The sequence below is a fragment of the Acomys minous genome, assembly GCF_964271855.1.
Source record: "Acomys minous genome assembly, chromosome: 16".
NCBI lineage: Eukaryota > Metazoa > Chordata > Mammalia > Rodentia > Muridae > Acomys > Acomys minous.
The window spans coordinates 71,586,973-71,602,173 of record NC_140498.1 but is presented as its reverse complement, the minus strand read 5'-3'; the positions used below and the strand labels follow the sequence as shown (position 1 = coordinate 71,602,173).

Genomic DNA, 15,201 nt, shown 5'->3' with positions numbered 1-15,201 from the left:
AAACACACGTGATCCTGGCCAAAGAGTCCACAAGCCACGGGGCAAAGGACTAGAGTCAACTAAAATAAGTGCAGAAAGACAATAGACGGAGTTGGGGCAGCATCAGGGATCCGGACAAAGAGACAGAGGACGCTGGTAGTTGTGTCAGCTGGTACAGGGAGGAGTCAAGTCCTCCTAACCCACAGTCAGCCTGGCCCAGAACTTCTAAGGCGACATGAAAATGCCCAGAAATGTCATGGGGCAGCTAGCTTAGCATACGCAGTAGACAGACCAGGGACGGGATCATGTCTCAAAGAAGGTGGGAGGCAAGGGATTTATAAGATTGTCACTCATATGCAACCCCCTTGCCCCCCCTCCTTATTTTTTTTTTAAAGTAGGAGCTGGAGAGATGGCTTTGAGGTTAAGAGCACTTGCTGCTCTCTCAGAGGACCTGAGTTCAGTCCCTAGAACCCACCTCAGGTGGCTTATACCTGCCTATAACTGCAGTTTGGTGTGAGGGGTGGGGTGGGGTGGGGAGGGACCTGATGTCCTCTTCTGGCCTCCAAGGACAGACAGACAGACAGACAGACAGACAGACAGACACACACACACACACACACACACACAAAACACCTCCCTAGAACTTTTGTAATAACTCCGCTTTCCCTTGCTTGCATTTTAAATACATACTATCCTTGCTTTCCTGGTATGTCCAAGTCCTGTGAGTTGTTAGGTGTTGACTCACCATGTTTTCTTGGTAACCATGAATACAGCAGAAATGGCTCTGGGGAGGCCAGGGTGTGCCCTCTCCTCAAGATGCCGCTCCAGAATTCCTGTCTCTGGTAACCAAGACCTTTCATTTGAACCATAGAAGCGCTGTGAATTCGTGACCTTAATGTATGTTGTGATTTGGCAACTATCAGGGTCACGATTTTATCATAAAACATTTATGGGAGATATTTGCAATGTATTTGAAGGGACGCAAAGATCGTATGCTCTGAATATTGCCTAAGTTGCCCAGAAACAAGGCAACCCATGAGCCAGGCCTGGTGGCGCCAGCCTGTCACCCCAGCACTCAGGAGGTGGGGGGGCAGGAAGATAGGCACTCATGTCCACCCTTGGCTTCATAGAAAGTTCAAGATATGTCCCACCGTGCCTGGTGTGTGTGATGCTGGTTGAACCGAGGCCTCTTGCATGTTAGGCAAACCCTCTCCGAACTCAACTATAGACTTAATGCAAATCTTTTCATTTTGTTAAGAGTTATGTTTTGCTTAATGGAGGCAGGTAAGAGAGCTGTGGCGCATGCGTGGAGGTCAGGGGAGACAAGTGCTGTGGCGCATGCGTGGAGGTCAGGGGGACGAGGGATGTGGCGTATGCGTGGAGGTCAGGGGGACGAGGGATGTGGCGTATGCGTGGAGGTCATCAGGCTTAGCAGCGCGCACTTTTACCCGTTGAGCCATTTTGCTAGCTGCTGTTTGAAAGATATTCTAAAAGAGTAACAAGGAAGCTGGAGAACTGGCTCAGTGGGAAAAGTGCCTGCCAAACTAGCACGAGATAGACTCTTGACCTCCACATGCACACACACGCGTACATGCCCAACTGTACACGTGCACGTGTGTGTGTGCACAAACACATACACTCACACACTCACCAAAACCTCCTCCCACAAACCCAGGAGGCAGGGGGATGGCTCAGGCGGTAAAGCTCCGCTGCCCGTGGGGCAAGCCTGAGAGCTAGGGGTGGGGAACCCAGAACCCACAGGGATGCTGGAAACGCCAGGTGGAAGTGGCGGCTGCCCAGAAGGCAGGCTGGCTAGCTAGCTTGGCTGTATTGACCGGGTGCAGCTGAGAGACCCTGCCTCTCGCTCTTTATAGTGAGTTCCAGGACAGCCAGGTCTACACAGAGAAACCCTGTCTCAAAAAACCAACCAACCAACCAAAGAGACTGGATTAGATGAACATTCTCCCAGTGACTGATTTGAGTTGACAAGACGGCTGGGGTGTGTGTGTGTGTGTGTGTGTGTGTGTGTATGTGTGTGTGTGTGTGTGTGTGTGTGTGTGTGTGTCTGTGTGTGTGTGTGTGTCTTGTGTGTGTGTGTGTGTCTGTCTGTGTGTGTCTGTGTGTGTAAAAGCACTTGCTGCCAAGCCTGACAACATGTGTTCAATCACCAGAACCTGCATGGTGAAGAGCTGACTCCTACAGGTTGTCCGCTGACCTCCACACAGGTACCAGACAGCACTCTTACCTGCCCCCACTAAGAAAAAACTGGAACACAATGAAGGAAAACTTTCAGTGTCAACTTTGGGTCTACATAGTAGACCCCTGGTGTACTTAGTATATATATATTTGTGTGTGTGTGTGTATGTATGTATATGTTTGTTTTTAAAGACAGGGTTTCTCTTGGCTGTCCTGGACTCTCTTTGTAGGCCATGCTGGCCTTGAACTCACAGAGATCTGACTGCCTCTGATTCCCTGGGTGCAATATAAATACTTTTAAAAACAGTGGTTCGCCTCAGCACTTGGGAGGCAGAGGCAGGCAGATCGCTGTGAGTTCAAGGCCAGCCTGGTCTACAAAGTGACTCCAGGACACCCAAGGCTAACACAGAGAAACCCTGTGTCGAAAAACCAAAAATAAAAAATAAAACAGTGGTTCTCAACTTGGTTGTACTGTGTCGTTTAGTTCTGCTGCTATGATAAAATTCTTTAGAGAACAACTTAAAAGAGGAAAGATTTATTGTGACTTCAGAGGGTTGGGGACATGTCAGTGGTCCCCACACCCTTGGACAGAACCTTCAGACAGAACATATGTCTAAGAATGCTTTTCACCTAAAAAATATTATGGGGACTGGGAAGGTGGCTGCTGTTCTGGAGGGCCCAAGTTCGGTTCCCAGGACTCATGTAAGGTGACTCGCAACCATCTGTAACCCCAGCTCTAGAGAACCCAACACTTCTGACCGCTGTGGGTACCTGCCAGTCCCTCGAGTGCACATACCTACGTTCTGACACACCTACACATGTAAAAATGGCGCACACCTTTAATCCCAGCAATCGGGAGGCAGAGGCAGGTGGATCGCTGTGAATTCGAGGCCAGCCTGGTCTACAAAGTGAGTCCAGGACAGCCAAGACTACACAGAGAAACCCTGTCTCAAAAAAACCAAAAATAAATAAATTAATTAATTAATCAATTAATAAAATAAAATAGTCAAAGACTATGACATGCGTTTATCTGTCTGTGTGTGGGCGTGTGCGCGTGAGTGCAGGTGTCAGATCTCCTGCAGCTGAATCCGCAGGCAGTTGTGAACTGCAGGATGTGGGTACTGAGAACTGAACTCCAGTGCTCTAGAACAGTTCTAGCTCTTAACCACTGAGCAATCTCTCCAGTCCCTGTTTTCTCAGAACAAGCAGAACAGAAGGAGACTACGGATGACGATTCCACAAGGACCTGCCACCTGTGATTCACTTCTGCCAGCCAGATCCCACCCAGTGAAGGGCTTGGGGGGTGTGGCTCAGGGGTAGAGGACTTGCCTGCCCTACAGGCTACAGGAGAGAACGGGACAACAGCAGCCATCTCAGAAACTGAACTCTAGTTCAATCCATTTGTCTACGAATTTCCAAAATGAGTGAGCTAACCCAGAAGCCGAGAGACTCACATGCTATGCACTCACTTATAACCAGACACTAGCCCAAGGGGCATGTCCCAGGAAAGACCTCACTTACCAGGAAAGTGGGATAGAGGTGAGGACATCCTATTGGGACACTAGGTGAGAGAAATATAGGAGATAGGGAAATAGAAGGATCTAGAGGGTCCTAGAAACCTACAAGAAGAACACTATGATGGGCGGATCTGGGCCCAGGGGTTCTGCTCGATTTATGGCACCAACCAAGGACAATATGTGCAGTCATCATCAAACCCCTACCCAGATCTAGCCAAGGGACAGGACATTCTCCACACTTGAGTGGAGAGTGGGAACTGACTTTCACACGAACTCTGGTGCCCCATATTTGGCCATGTCCCCTCCCCTTGATGGGGAGGCCCGATGGCACTTGGAGGAAGGATAGCAGACTACCAAGAAGAGACTTGATACCCTAACATCATATTCAGGGGGAGGAGGTACCCCTCAGTCACAGTAATAGGGAAGGGGAATGGGGTGAAAGCGGGAGGGAGGGAGGAATGGGAGGATGCACGGGATGGGATAGCAATTGAGATATAATATGAATGATTTTATTTTTCAATTAAAAAAAAGAAAAAAGAAACTGAACTCGCCCGGCGTTTAATGCCAGCACTAGGGAGGCAGAGGCAGGCGGATCACTGTGAGTTCAAGGCCAGCCTGACCTACAAAGTGAGTCCAGGACAGCCAAGGCTACACAGAGAAACCCTGTCTCAAAAAAACAAAAAAAAAAAAAAACAAAAAAAAAAAAACAAGAAGAAGAAGAAGAAGAAGAAGAAGAAGAAGAAGAAAAAGAAACTGAAGCCACTTTGTCTCACAGCTTTCCCATCCCCCACCCTCGTCTCTAGAGGCGGAGACCACAGATCTTTGATCTTTTTGACATTACCGCATCCTCCTTTGCTCCCTGTTGCCTCACACTGCAATGTTCTTCCACAGCAACAGTTAAAATTATCTTCATTTGTCAAGGCCTGATTTCGAATCCCACCATTTTCAAGTAACTTTTCAGTGGGAAGCCTCCTCCCCAGTCTTGGCAGGCATGGTCTGACTGCAGAGATAAAGGAGACAGCTGGGTTCTGTCTTTGTGATGTGATAACACTAGTTCCGGGAGGGCAAGGGAGCTGGCTAGAGACGACAGTCTGGTTGGTTGAGAGAAAAATCCCACGTTAAAGTTGACTTCCTTCCCTGAGGGCTTAAGCTCTGGGAAGACACCAGAGAATCGTCGGACACCATTGATTTCATCTTCCGGTTTAGATTTGTATCAGCACCACCCCCCCCCCCGCCCCCGCATACAGCCCTGGCTGTTCTGGAACTCTATAGACCAGGTTGGCCTCCAACTCAGACATCCGCCTGCCTCTGCCTCCCGAGTGCTGGGATTCAAGACGCGCGCCACCACAGGCCAGCCGGAGAATACTTGGCAGCAGTGGGTTCTCTCTTTTGGCCATGTGGACAGTAGAGCTTGAACTTGGGTTAGTCGGTCTTGGCAGCAAGGGCCTGGGCCTCCTAAACACTCCCGCCTGCCCTGGTAGCAAGAAAACTTTTTAGGAACCCGCATGAGTAAGCAGGGTGGGCAGTGGGAGGGTGTTTCAGGCAATCTGAGCAAATGGCGTGGACACATGAGCGACTCGACCCGTTCGCCGGGGAGGGAGCGGGAGCAGCAGCCCGGAATCATGGTTAGGGTAGGAGAAGGCAGAGGTGAGCTGGAAGAGGCCAGAGCAGAAGAGCTGTGTAGACTGAGCCGGTGAATTTGAAATAGCTCTAAAGGAGAACGAAGCGAAGACACTTAATAACCAAATATGTCATATACACACATATGAAACTGCCAAAAAGAGCCCTTTGAGACGGCTCACCAGCAAAGGTACTTGCCACAGAGCCTGACAGGACCACGGTGGTGTAAGGAGCCATTCCCACAAGTTGTCCTTTGACCTCCACACGGAGGCCATGGTGTACTCACACCCATGCACATACAGACTGAATAAATAAATAAATAAATAAATAAATAAATAAATAAAAGTATTTAAAAAATAATACTCACTGGGTACAGAGGCACATGTCTGTAATCCCAGCACTTGGGGAGGCAGAGGCAGATGGATTTCTCGGAGTTGGGGACCAGCGAGGGCTACACAGAGAAACCCTGTGTCAAAAAAAAAAACAACATACCACCACTCCCCCAACAATACTCTTTTAAACAATAAAAATAAGGGCTAAAGAGCTGGCTCATTGGTTGAGAGGGCTTGTTACTCTTGCAGAGGACTAGGGTTCCACGCTTAGCATCCTAATGGTGGCTCACACCGGTCTGTAATGCCAGTTCTATAGCATACAACACCCTCTTCTGGCTTCTATGGGCATCAATCACACACGTGGTAAGCAGAAATATATGCAGACAAAGCATCAATGTGCATAAAATGAAATAAATAATTTTAAAAACTCAAATATTTATTTATTTAATTTGTTTTTATTGGTGCTGTTATAAATCAAGGTGGACCTTCCCCATACTAAGGATACTTTCTGCCACAGAGTCACACCTCCAGCCCCTCACTGGAGGATTCTAGGCAGGTGCTCTACCACTGAGCCACACCCCCAGCCCCTCACTGGAGGATTCTAGGCAGGTGCTCTACCACTGAGCCACACCCCAGCCCTTCACTGGGGGATTCTAGGCAGGGGCTCTACCACTGAGCTACACCCTAGCCCCTCACTGGGGGATTCTAGACAGGTGCTCTACCACTGAGCCACACCCCAGCCCCTCACTGGGGGATTCTAGACAGGTGCTCTACCACTGAGCCACACTCCAACCCCTCACTGGGGGATTCTAGGCAGGTGCTCTACCACTGAGCCACACCCCAGCCCCTCACTGGGGGATTCTAAGCAAGTGTTCTACAGCTGAGCTTTTTAGTGTTTAGTTTCAGGCTCTTTCCAGGCCTGCAAAGTAAGATTTTATATATATAACTAGACACTAAAAATTTATTTCGGTTTTTAAACATGAGCAAAACAGTCTTGTGATTCAAAACTCCCAAAACTGTGAAGGCTATACAGTGGGAGATCGCTCTCCTTACCCCAATTTCAGCTTACAGATGGTTGCTTTCTTATGTTCTACCTCCTACTCCTTACTCCAAGGAAAGATAAGTCATGAGATTTTTTTTCATGAATGAACATAAGCAAATGCACAACTTTTAGCCCAACAGCTCTTGCAATGCACTTTTTTTTTCTTTTTTACTGTTAATGTATCTTGGAAATTATTCTGCATCAGTCCTTGAGAGTTTCTTGATTCTTTTTCACACTTGTTTAGTATTATGTGGGCATTCTAGACGTTATTTACATTTTGCATATATAATAGTACATCTGGAACACTAATTTTAGACATCTCTCTCTCTTTTTTTTTTTTTTTTTTTTTTTTGAGATAGGGTTTCTCTGTCTAGTCCTGGCTGTCCTGAAACTCACTCTGTTGACCAGGCTGGCCTTGAACTTACAGAGATCCACCTACTTCTGCCTCCTGAGTGCTGGGATTAAAGGCGTGGGCCATCACGCCCACCTCTATCGTACTCTTGTTTTGTTTTTTCCTTTGCTTGAGACCCAGGCTGATTTTGAACTTGATATATAGCTAAGGATAACACTGAACTTCTTTTTTTTCTCTCTTACAAATACTATTTTATTTATTTATTATGTATACAGTGTTCTGCTTGCATGTACACCTGCAGGCCATAAGAGGGCACTATATCTCATTATAGATGGTTGTGAGCCACCATGTGGTTGCTGGGAATTGAACTCAGGACCTCTGGAAGAGCAGTCAGTGCTCTTAACCTCTGAGCCATCTCTTCAGCCCCCAACACTGAACTTATGATCCTTCTGCCTCTACCTCCCTAAGTGTTGAGCCATCACACCTGGCTGGTGATCTCTTTTGTTTGTCTGCTTTACATATTTATTTATTTGTACATATGTATGAGTGCTTATTCTGCGTGTGTGTCTGTGAGCCATGTGGGTTCCTGGTGCCTGTGGGTTCGAGGAATCGAACTCAGGTCCTCTAGAAAAGCAGCCAGTGCTCTTAGTCGCTGAGCCATCTCTCCAGCTCCATTTTAACTTCTATTTATGTGTATGTGGGTGTCAGAGACCAGGAGAGGGCATCAGATTCCCTAAAGCTGTAGTTACAGGGGTTTGTGAGCCACCTGATATGGGTACTGGGAATTAACCTCTGGTCCTCTGTAAGAGCAGCAAGTGCTCTTAGCCCGGTGAGTCATCTCTCCAGCCCTTGCATCTCTAACATTAAAAGATTTTTATGATCTCCATAAAGATAGTTGTGTTGACCAAAAAAACAATAACAAAACCACAATTGCATTTCAGTGAATTTGCACTTCCATTAGTCTGTTATTTACACATATTTAAACTCGTGTGTGTGCGTGCGTGTGCGTGTGTGTGTGTGTGCGCGCGTGTATATCGGAAACATATAATTTGTATATTCCATAATTGATACCTGGTGTATTCACAGGCCCAAATATCTGCCAGCACTAACTGGTTTTCCCCCCTTGCACTCCCAACCGCCAACAAAAGGAAGTGGTACTTGAGTTGTTGCTGGGACTATACAAAGGCGGCCTTGTCTTGCCAGCCTTTGCTGCAGTGATAAGCATGACTCAACCATTGCGTTCATTTACATCTTTCTCTGGTTTGATAAAACACCTGGCAAAAGCAACTTAAGGAAGAAGGGTTTATTTTGGCTCACAGTTCAAGGGTTCACCGTCCATCACGGCAAGGAAGTCATGGCGGCAGGAGCATGAGGCAGCTGGTCACAATCCACAATGTCAGGAAGCAGAGAGAGATGGATGCTGGTGCTCGGTTCACTTTCTCCTTTTTTATTCGTTCCGGGACCCCAGCCTAGGGAATGGTGCCGCCCACTGGAGTGGGTCTTTCCGTTTCCACTATCCTACTCTAGAACTGCACCCCCCCCCACCCCCACCCCCCCCACTCCCCCCACCCCCCCACCCCCCACGCCAAGACATGGCCAGCAGCGTACCACCTAGGTCACTCCAGATCCTGCAGAGTGGGTGATCAACACTGACCATCACAGCCACACTGAGCCAACTACACTTTGAGGATGTGTAAACTGCAGCGCTACGCTAATGTCTGCCCCAAACTCAAGATATTCCAATCACACCTGAAGCATTTTCTGAGAGAATGCTGAGGGCATTTCAAGGAAACGTGAGCCAGTGTAGACCACACAAGTTCTCCTCAAGCTGCCCAGTGTCAGAAACCAAAGAAAATACAGTGTGGGGTAGGGGAGATGGCTCAGTCAATAAAGTGCTTGCCGTGCAAACAAGAGGACCTGCATGTGATCCCCAGCAGTCATGTGGAAAGCCTGGCACAGCAGTATACGCCTGTGAGCCCAACACTGAGGAAGTGACGGGAGGAGAAGCCCTGAGGTCTGTTGGCTGCCAGCCTAGCTGAAGTGCCATGTCTCAAGCCTAGTGAGGGACTCTGTCTCAAAACATTAGGTAGAGCCAGGCAGTGGTGGTGCGCACCTTTACTCTCAACACATGGGAAGCAAAGGCAGGCAGATCTCTGAGTTCAAGGCCAGTCTGGTCTACCTAATGAGTCCACATTAGCAAGGGCCATATAATGAGAGCCTATCTCAATAAGAAAACAACAACAAGGCCGGGTGTGGTGGCACACGCCTTTAATCCCAGCACTTGGGAGCCGGAGGCTGGTGAATCGATGTGAGTTCGAGGCCAGCCTGGTCTACAAAGTGAGTCCAGGACAGCCAAGGCTACACAGAGAAACCCTGTCTCGAAAAACCAAAAAAAAAAAAGAAAGAAAGAAAAAATAAAAGAAAACAACAACAACCAACAACAATAAAAATAAGGTGGAGTGAAGCTGAAAAAAACCTGATGGTCACCTCTGGTCTATACATGAACACAGGTGTGCGTACTTTTTTTTGACATAGGGTCTCACTGAAGTCTAGGCTGGTCTTGAGCAGCCTACATAACTAAGGTTAATCTAGAAGTCCAGACCCTTCCATCTCCACCTACCAAGTGCTTGGGAACACAGGCATACACCACCCCACCCAGCTTATATGGTACTAGGAAAGCAACCCAAAGTTTCTTGCATGCAAGGCAGGCCACCCTGCTGCCTGTATTCCCAGCCCACAAAGTAGAGTTTAACTTACCAGTTCCCAAATTCATATTAGAATTAGGGACTCACAGACTGGCGCGGTAGTGAATAGCTGTGATCTCAGCACTCGGGGAGCAAGAGGCAGGTGGATCTTTGTGAGTTCGAGGCCAGTCTGTCTGGTCTACAAGTTGAGTCCAGGACAGCCAGGGCTACACAGGAAAACAAACAAACAAACAAAAAAAAAACCCTGTCTTGGGGGAAAAAAAAATTAGAGATTCAATTGCAACAAACAGTACATAATGCAAGTGACACTTAAGGTCTTTGGAGGTTATTGATAAAGGAGGTGGTGATGGGCACTGGGGAGGCCCTCTTGTGCTTGCAGAGCGTCTCGGTTTCTTTTTATGTCACTGTGATTGAAATACTCGGACAAAAGCAACATAAGGGAGAAAGGGTTAGTCTGGGTTCATAGCTTGAGGTGCAGTCTGCTGTCGTTGGGAGCCGAGGCAGCACGAGCTTGAAGCAGCTGGCCCAAATGCAGTCACATCCAGGAGGAAGAAGGCATCGGAAACCGTGCGAGGCTCACTTTCTCCTATAAAGTAAAATATTGCTTAATTATATTGCTTTGTGTGTGGAGAGTGCACAAGTAGAAGTCAGAGGAGAACTTGCCGGAGTTGATATCTCTCTTGTTTTGGGGGGAGAGGGCAGACAGGGTTTCTCCGTGTAGCCCTGGTTGTCCTGGAACTTGCTCTGTCTACCAGACTGGCCTCGAACTCAGAGAACCACTTGCTTCTGCCTCCCGAGTGCTGGGATTGAAGGCGTGCATGTGGGTTTAAAGGTTCAAAGTCAGGTCCTCAGACTTGGCAATAAATCACCTTTATCCATTAGGCCAGTCTTTCTCAACCTGTGGGTTGTATATCATATACCTTGCATATCAGATATTTATATTACTATTCATAACAGTAGAAAAATTAGAGTTATGAAGTAGCAATGAAATATTTTTTAATTTATATTTTTTATTTTTTGGTTGGGAGGTCACCACAATATGAGGGTCCCAGCATTAGGAAGGTTGAGAGTCACTTTTAAGCCATCTCCCACCAGCCCACCGTGCTCTCTCCTTTTTATATAGTCTGAGATTCCTGCCTTGGGAATGGTACTGCCCACAGTTGGAGGCCTTTTCCGCCTCCTTTAACTCTGAATGGAGATAATCCCCAGAGACGTGGCCAGAGGCTAACCTACACAAGAGAATTCCTCTCTGGCGTGAAAAGGATTACCTCTCAGAGGTGATTAATAGGTCCCGCCCATCAACCATCACACTCAGTAAGCAAGGGCATCTGGTCGCTGTGGTCTGTCTCGAGAAAAATAATAATAATAATAATAAGGTGAAGGGGAGAGCGGATCACAGGCCCCACCCACAAGAGAAAACTCGATGCTTTATCAGCAGCAGCAGCAGCAGTGGCTATGAAGTCTGAAGGAGGGGGGGGGGGATTCAGAAGGAGTTGGAGAGGGGGAAGCGAGAGGCGATCTAAAAACATCATATTCACGTATGAAGTTACCGAAGAATATATGATAAAAATAAATACGAACGGAGGCTGGCGAAGTGGCTCGCCTGTTAGAGAGAGCGCTTGCTGCTCTTGCAGAGGACCTGTGTTGAGATCCCAGCACCCACGTGGCTCCGCGTCACGCCAGTAACAGGGATCTGATGCTCTATTCTCACCTCCCTGAGCACTGCGCACACACGGGGCGCTTACACACACGCCAGCAGCACACGCCGGCAGACTCATAAAATAAAAACAAATCAATAAATACGGTGGAATGTTGTTAAGAAACGTGCCTATCATTGAACTCTGGGTTACACACACACACACACACACACACACACACACACACACACACACACACACGGATGGGGGTAGGTGGTGGTACTTCCATCACACTGTGTTGGATGATCCACTCTGGGGAAAGCCAGCTGCCACATGACCGGGACTTTTCAGACAACCTGAGGAGAGGGCCACCCAGGGGGAAGCGGAGGCAGGCTGCCAACAGCCAGTCCCAACCTGCTTGCCAGGTGAGTGAGTGAGTCATCTGCTGAACAGCCAGCTTCAGTCAAGCTTGCAGGTGACTTCAGCCCTCTTAGCCTCAGGACTTCCAGCTGAGGCCCCAGACACCGTGGAGCGGAGCCAAGGCAATCCCATCATGCCCTGCGCGCTCCCAGCCCACAGAACCACGAGACAGTAAATGAGAGCTGTCTTTTTTTTTTTTTTAAACGCTGAGCTTCGAAGTAATTTGTAGCGCAGCAAAGATAACTGACACAATGAGAGCGGATGTACACTCAGAGAATAGGTACTTAGCTTAATTTGGAGGGTCTGGCAGGCTTTCTGTACTGTGTGTGTGTGTGTGTGTGTGTGTGTGTGTGTGTGTGTGTGTGTGTTGCTAGGCACTTTTTGTATGCTAGGCGATGAATCTACTGCTTAGTCACATCCACGCCTCCAGCCCCTCACTGAGGGATTCTAGAGTCTAGGCAATGGGGGCTGGGGGTGCATAGCCAAGCAATACAGAACCTGCTTAGAACCCATCAGCAAAGGGCTGGGCTGTTGGCTCAGTGGTAGAGCATCTGCCTAGAATCCCCCAGTGAGGGGCTGGGCTGTTGGCTCAGTGGTAGAGCATCTGCCTAGAATCCCCCAGTGAGGGGCTGGGTATGGCTCAGTGGTAGAGCACCTGCCTAAAATCCCCCAGTGAGGGGCTGGGGTGTGGCTCAGTGGTAGAGCACCTGCTTAGAATCCCCCAGTGAGGGGCTGGGGTGTGGCTCAGTGGTAGAGCACCTGCCTAGAATCTCCCAGTGAGGAGCTGGGGTGTGGCTCAGTGGTAGAGCACCTGCCTAGAGTCCCCCAGTGAGGGGCTGGAGTGTGGCTCAGTGGCAGAGCACCTGCCTAGAATCCCCCTGTGAGGGGCTGGGGTGTGGCTCAGTGGTAGAGCACCTGCCTAGAATCCCCCAGTGAGGGGCTGGGGTGTGGCTCAGTGGTAGAGCACCTGCCTAGAATCCCCCAGTGAGGGGCTGGGGTATGGCTCAGTGGTAGAGCACCTGCCTAGAATCCCCCAGTAAGGGGCTATGGGCATGGCTCAGTGGTAGAGCACCTGCCTAGAATCCCCCAGTAAGGGGCTGTGGGCGTGGCTCAGTGGTAGCATACTGTGCCTAACATGCACAAAACCATGGGCTCCATCCTCAGCATGAGAGAGTGTGAGAAACAGAGTGTCTCCTACCAGGAACAAGGTGACAAACTCCCTACCAATAGGAGCTAAAGATGTGATACTGACCTTAAGGAGAGAGTAAACTAATCTATCTCCAGCTCATAGAACATAATGCAGCTAAGGCCAGGGGGAATTTAACAAGGTGAGTGAGACATTCAGCTGTCCTCTCCTTGCATTCACTCACCTTCTTAAATTCTAGAATTCCCACATCTTCCTCCATGCCCCGTGTATGATTGATGGCGTCCTCTCTGGAAGAAGTACCTAGTCCAAGGGTATTGATATATAAATAGGGATCTGAAGGTCAAATCAGTTTTTGGTTGATTCTTTTGGTTTCAAATCAGACAGGAAGCAAAGCAACAGAGACAAAAAGTGACCTTGAAGGAAGCAGGAGCGAAACCAGAAGAAACTCTTTAAAAAATTAATATTGTTGCCTGCCGGACTGGATAAGAATAGACCTTTCCTCCCTAAAACCAGTACCAAGAGCCACGGAAAAGAAGCATCAGGGAACAGAAAGGGCTCTCGAAAATTAGAAGTGTAGTCTTTAAAAATGAAAGAGTCAGGCGTCTGGGCGGTGGCTCGCTGGGAAAGGATGCTTGCCGCGCAAACATGACCTGTGTTTTGCATCTCCAGCACCCATGTAAAAAAGCCAGGCGGGCGTCTGAGTGAACCTATAACTTCATTGTTGTGAGTGAGGGGCAGACACAGGAGGATTGCCGGGACTTGTTGGCTGCCAGCCCAGCTGTAGGCTCTGTGAGAGACCCTGGCTCAAGGGAAGAAGACAGAGACTGAGAAATCAGGACACCTGATGTCTTCCTCTGGCCTCAGTGCCCATGCATATACCAAATGTGTTTGCATGTGTGTGCGTGCGTGCGTGAGAGCACACACACACACACACACACACACACACACACACACGCACGCATGTGCACAATCAAAAGAATAAAATGAGAAAAATTAGTATAATGGCCAATAAATAAAGGTGAGAAGAAAGTCTCTTAAACAATAGAACAGAGTTAGGTGTGGTGACGAAGGTTTAATTCCAGCACCCACAAAGCATTGGTGAGTGGATCTCTGTGAGTTCAAGGCCAGCCTTGGCTCCATAGAGAAGTCCAGGCCAGCCAGAGCTGAGTACTAAGACCCATCTTTCCCCACCCCCTTTTCTCTTTTTGTTTTGTTTTGTGGGGTTTTTTGTTTGTTTGTTTGTTTGTTTGTTTTAATCCTAGCACTCACCAGAAAGACACAGGAGCCCTCAAGTTCGAGACCATATCAGCTGTTATAAGGAGCCTCAAATTGGCCTGAGATATATAGTGAAAATGTCTCCAAAATGAATAGTAAGCAAATAAGTAAACATAAAAGTTTTGTGTGGCACATCTGTAATCCAAACACTCGGGAGCTGAAAACAAGGAGATTGCCGAGTTCAAGTTTATGTTTGACTATATAATGAATTCCAGGCTAGACTACATGAGACCGTGTAAGACAAACAAACATGAAGAAAAAACAAAATCCCAGGAGGAGGGTGCTGGGGAAATGGTCAGTGGGTAGAGCCACTTGCCTAGAATATATGACTCTGTGGGTTCAATCCCCGGCACTGCATAAACCAGACTTAGTGATGTTCTCTGTAATTCTTGCACTAGGGAAGTGGGGGCAGAGGGTAAGAAACTAAAGGCAGGGCTGGGGAGATGGAAGAGCAGTTAAGAGCACTGACTGCTCTTTTAGAGGCCCCGGGTTCAAATCCCAGCAACCGCATGGCAACTCACAACTGTCTGTTACTCCCATTCCAGGGGATCTGACACCCTCACACAGACATGCATGCCGTCAAAACACCAATGTACATAAAATAGAAAGAAAAAAAATAAAGACGCTAAAGGCTATTCTTGGCCATATAGCAATTTCAAGGCAAGCCGGGGCTACATGTGACCCTGTCTCAAAACAAAACAAAAGCTTCATTAAGATGAAACTATAGAGTGAAATTTTTATGAAAAGATATAACTATAGAAGATAGGCAGCCTAAAATAGCCAGTATTTCTAGATGAAGAATGTACACACACACACACACACACACACACACACACACACACACACACACACCACATCACACTGGATCATAATGGAACATAGAGAATTCTAGGCCAGCCAAGGCCACACACTGTTGGTCCTGTCTCAAAAAAGAAAGAATGATATGCAAGGGTAAGGACCAGAGTTCTAGCCCCCAGAA

At 48.0% G+C, this 15,201-nt stretch overlaps 1 long non-coding RNA gene across 1 annotated transcript; it reads right to left on the bottom strand.

The window, feature by feature from the left end:
• Nucleotides 1-8,659: 8,659 nt before the first annotated feature.
• Nucleotides 8,660-11,860, bottom strand: LOC311586273. Its single transcript, XR_014775506.1, has 3 exons — nt 11,795-11,860; nt 11,012-11,085; nt 8,660-10,329 (listed from the first exon to the last, which is right to left on the bottom strand). It is a non-coding gene; the product is annotated as an uncharacterized lncRNA (long non-coding RNA).
• Between the last annotated feature and the right edge of the window lie 3,341 nt (nt 11,861-15,201).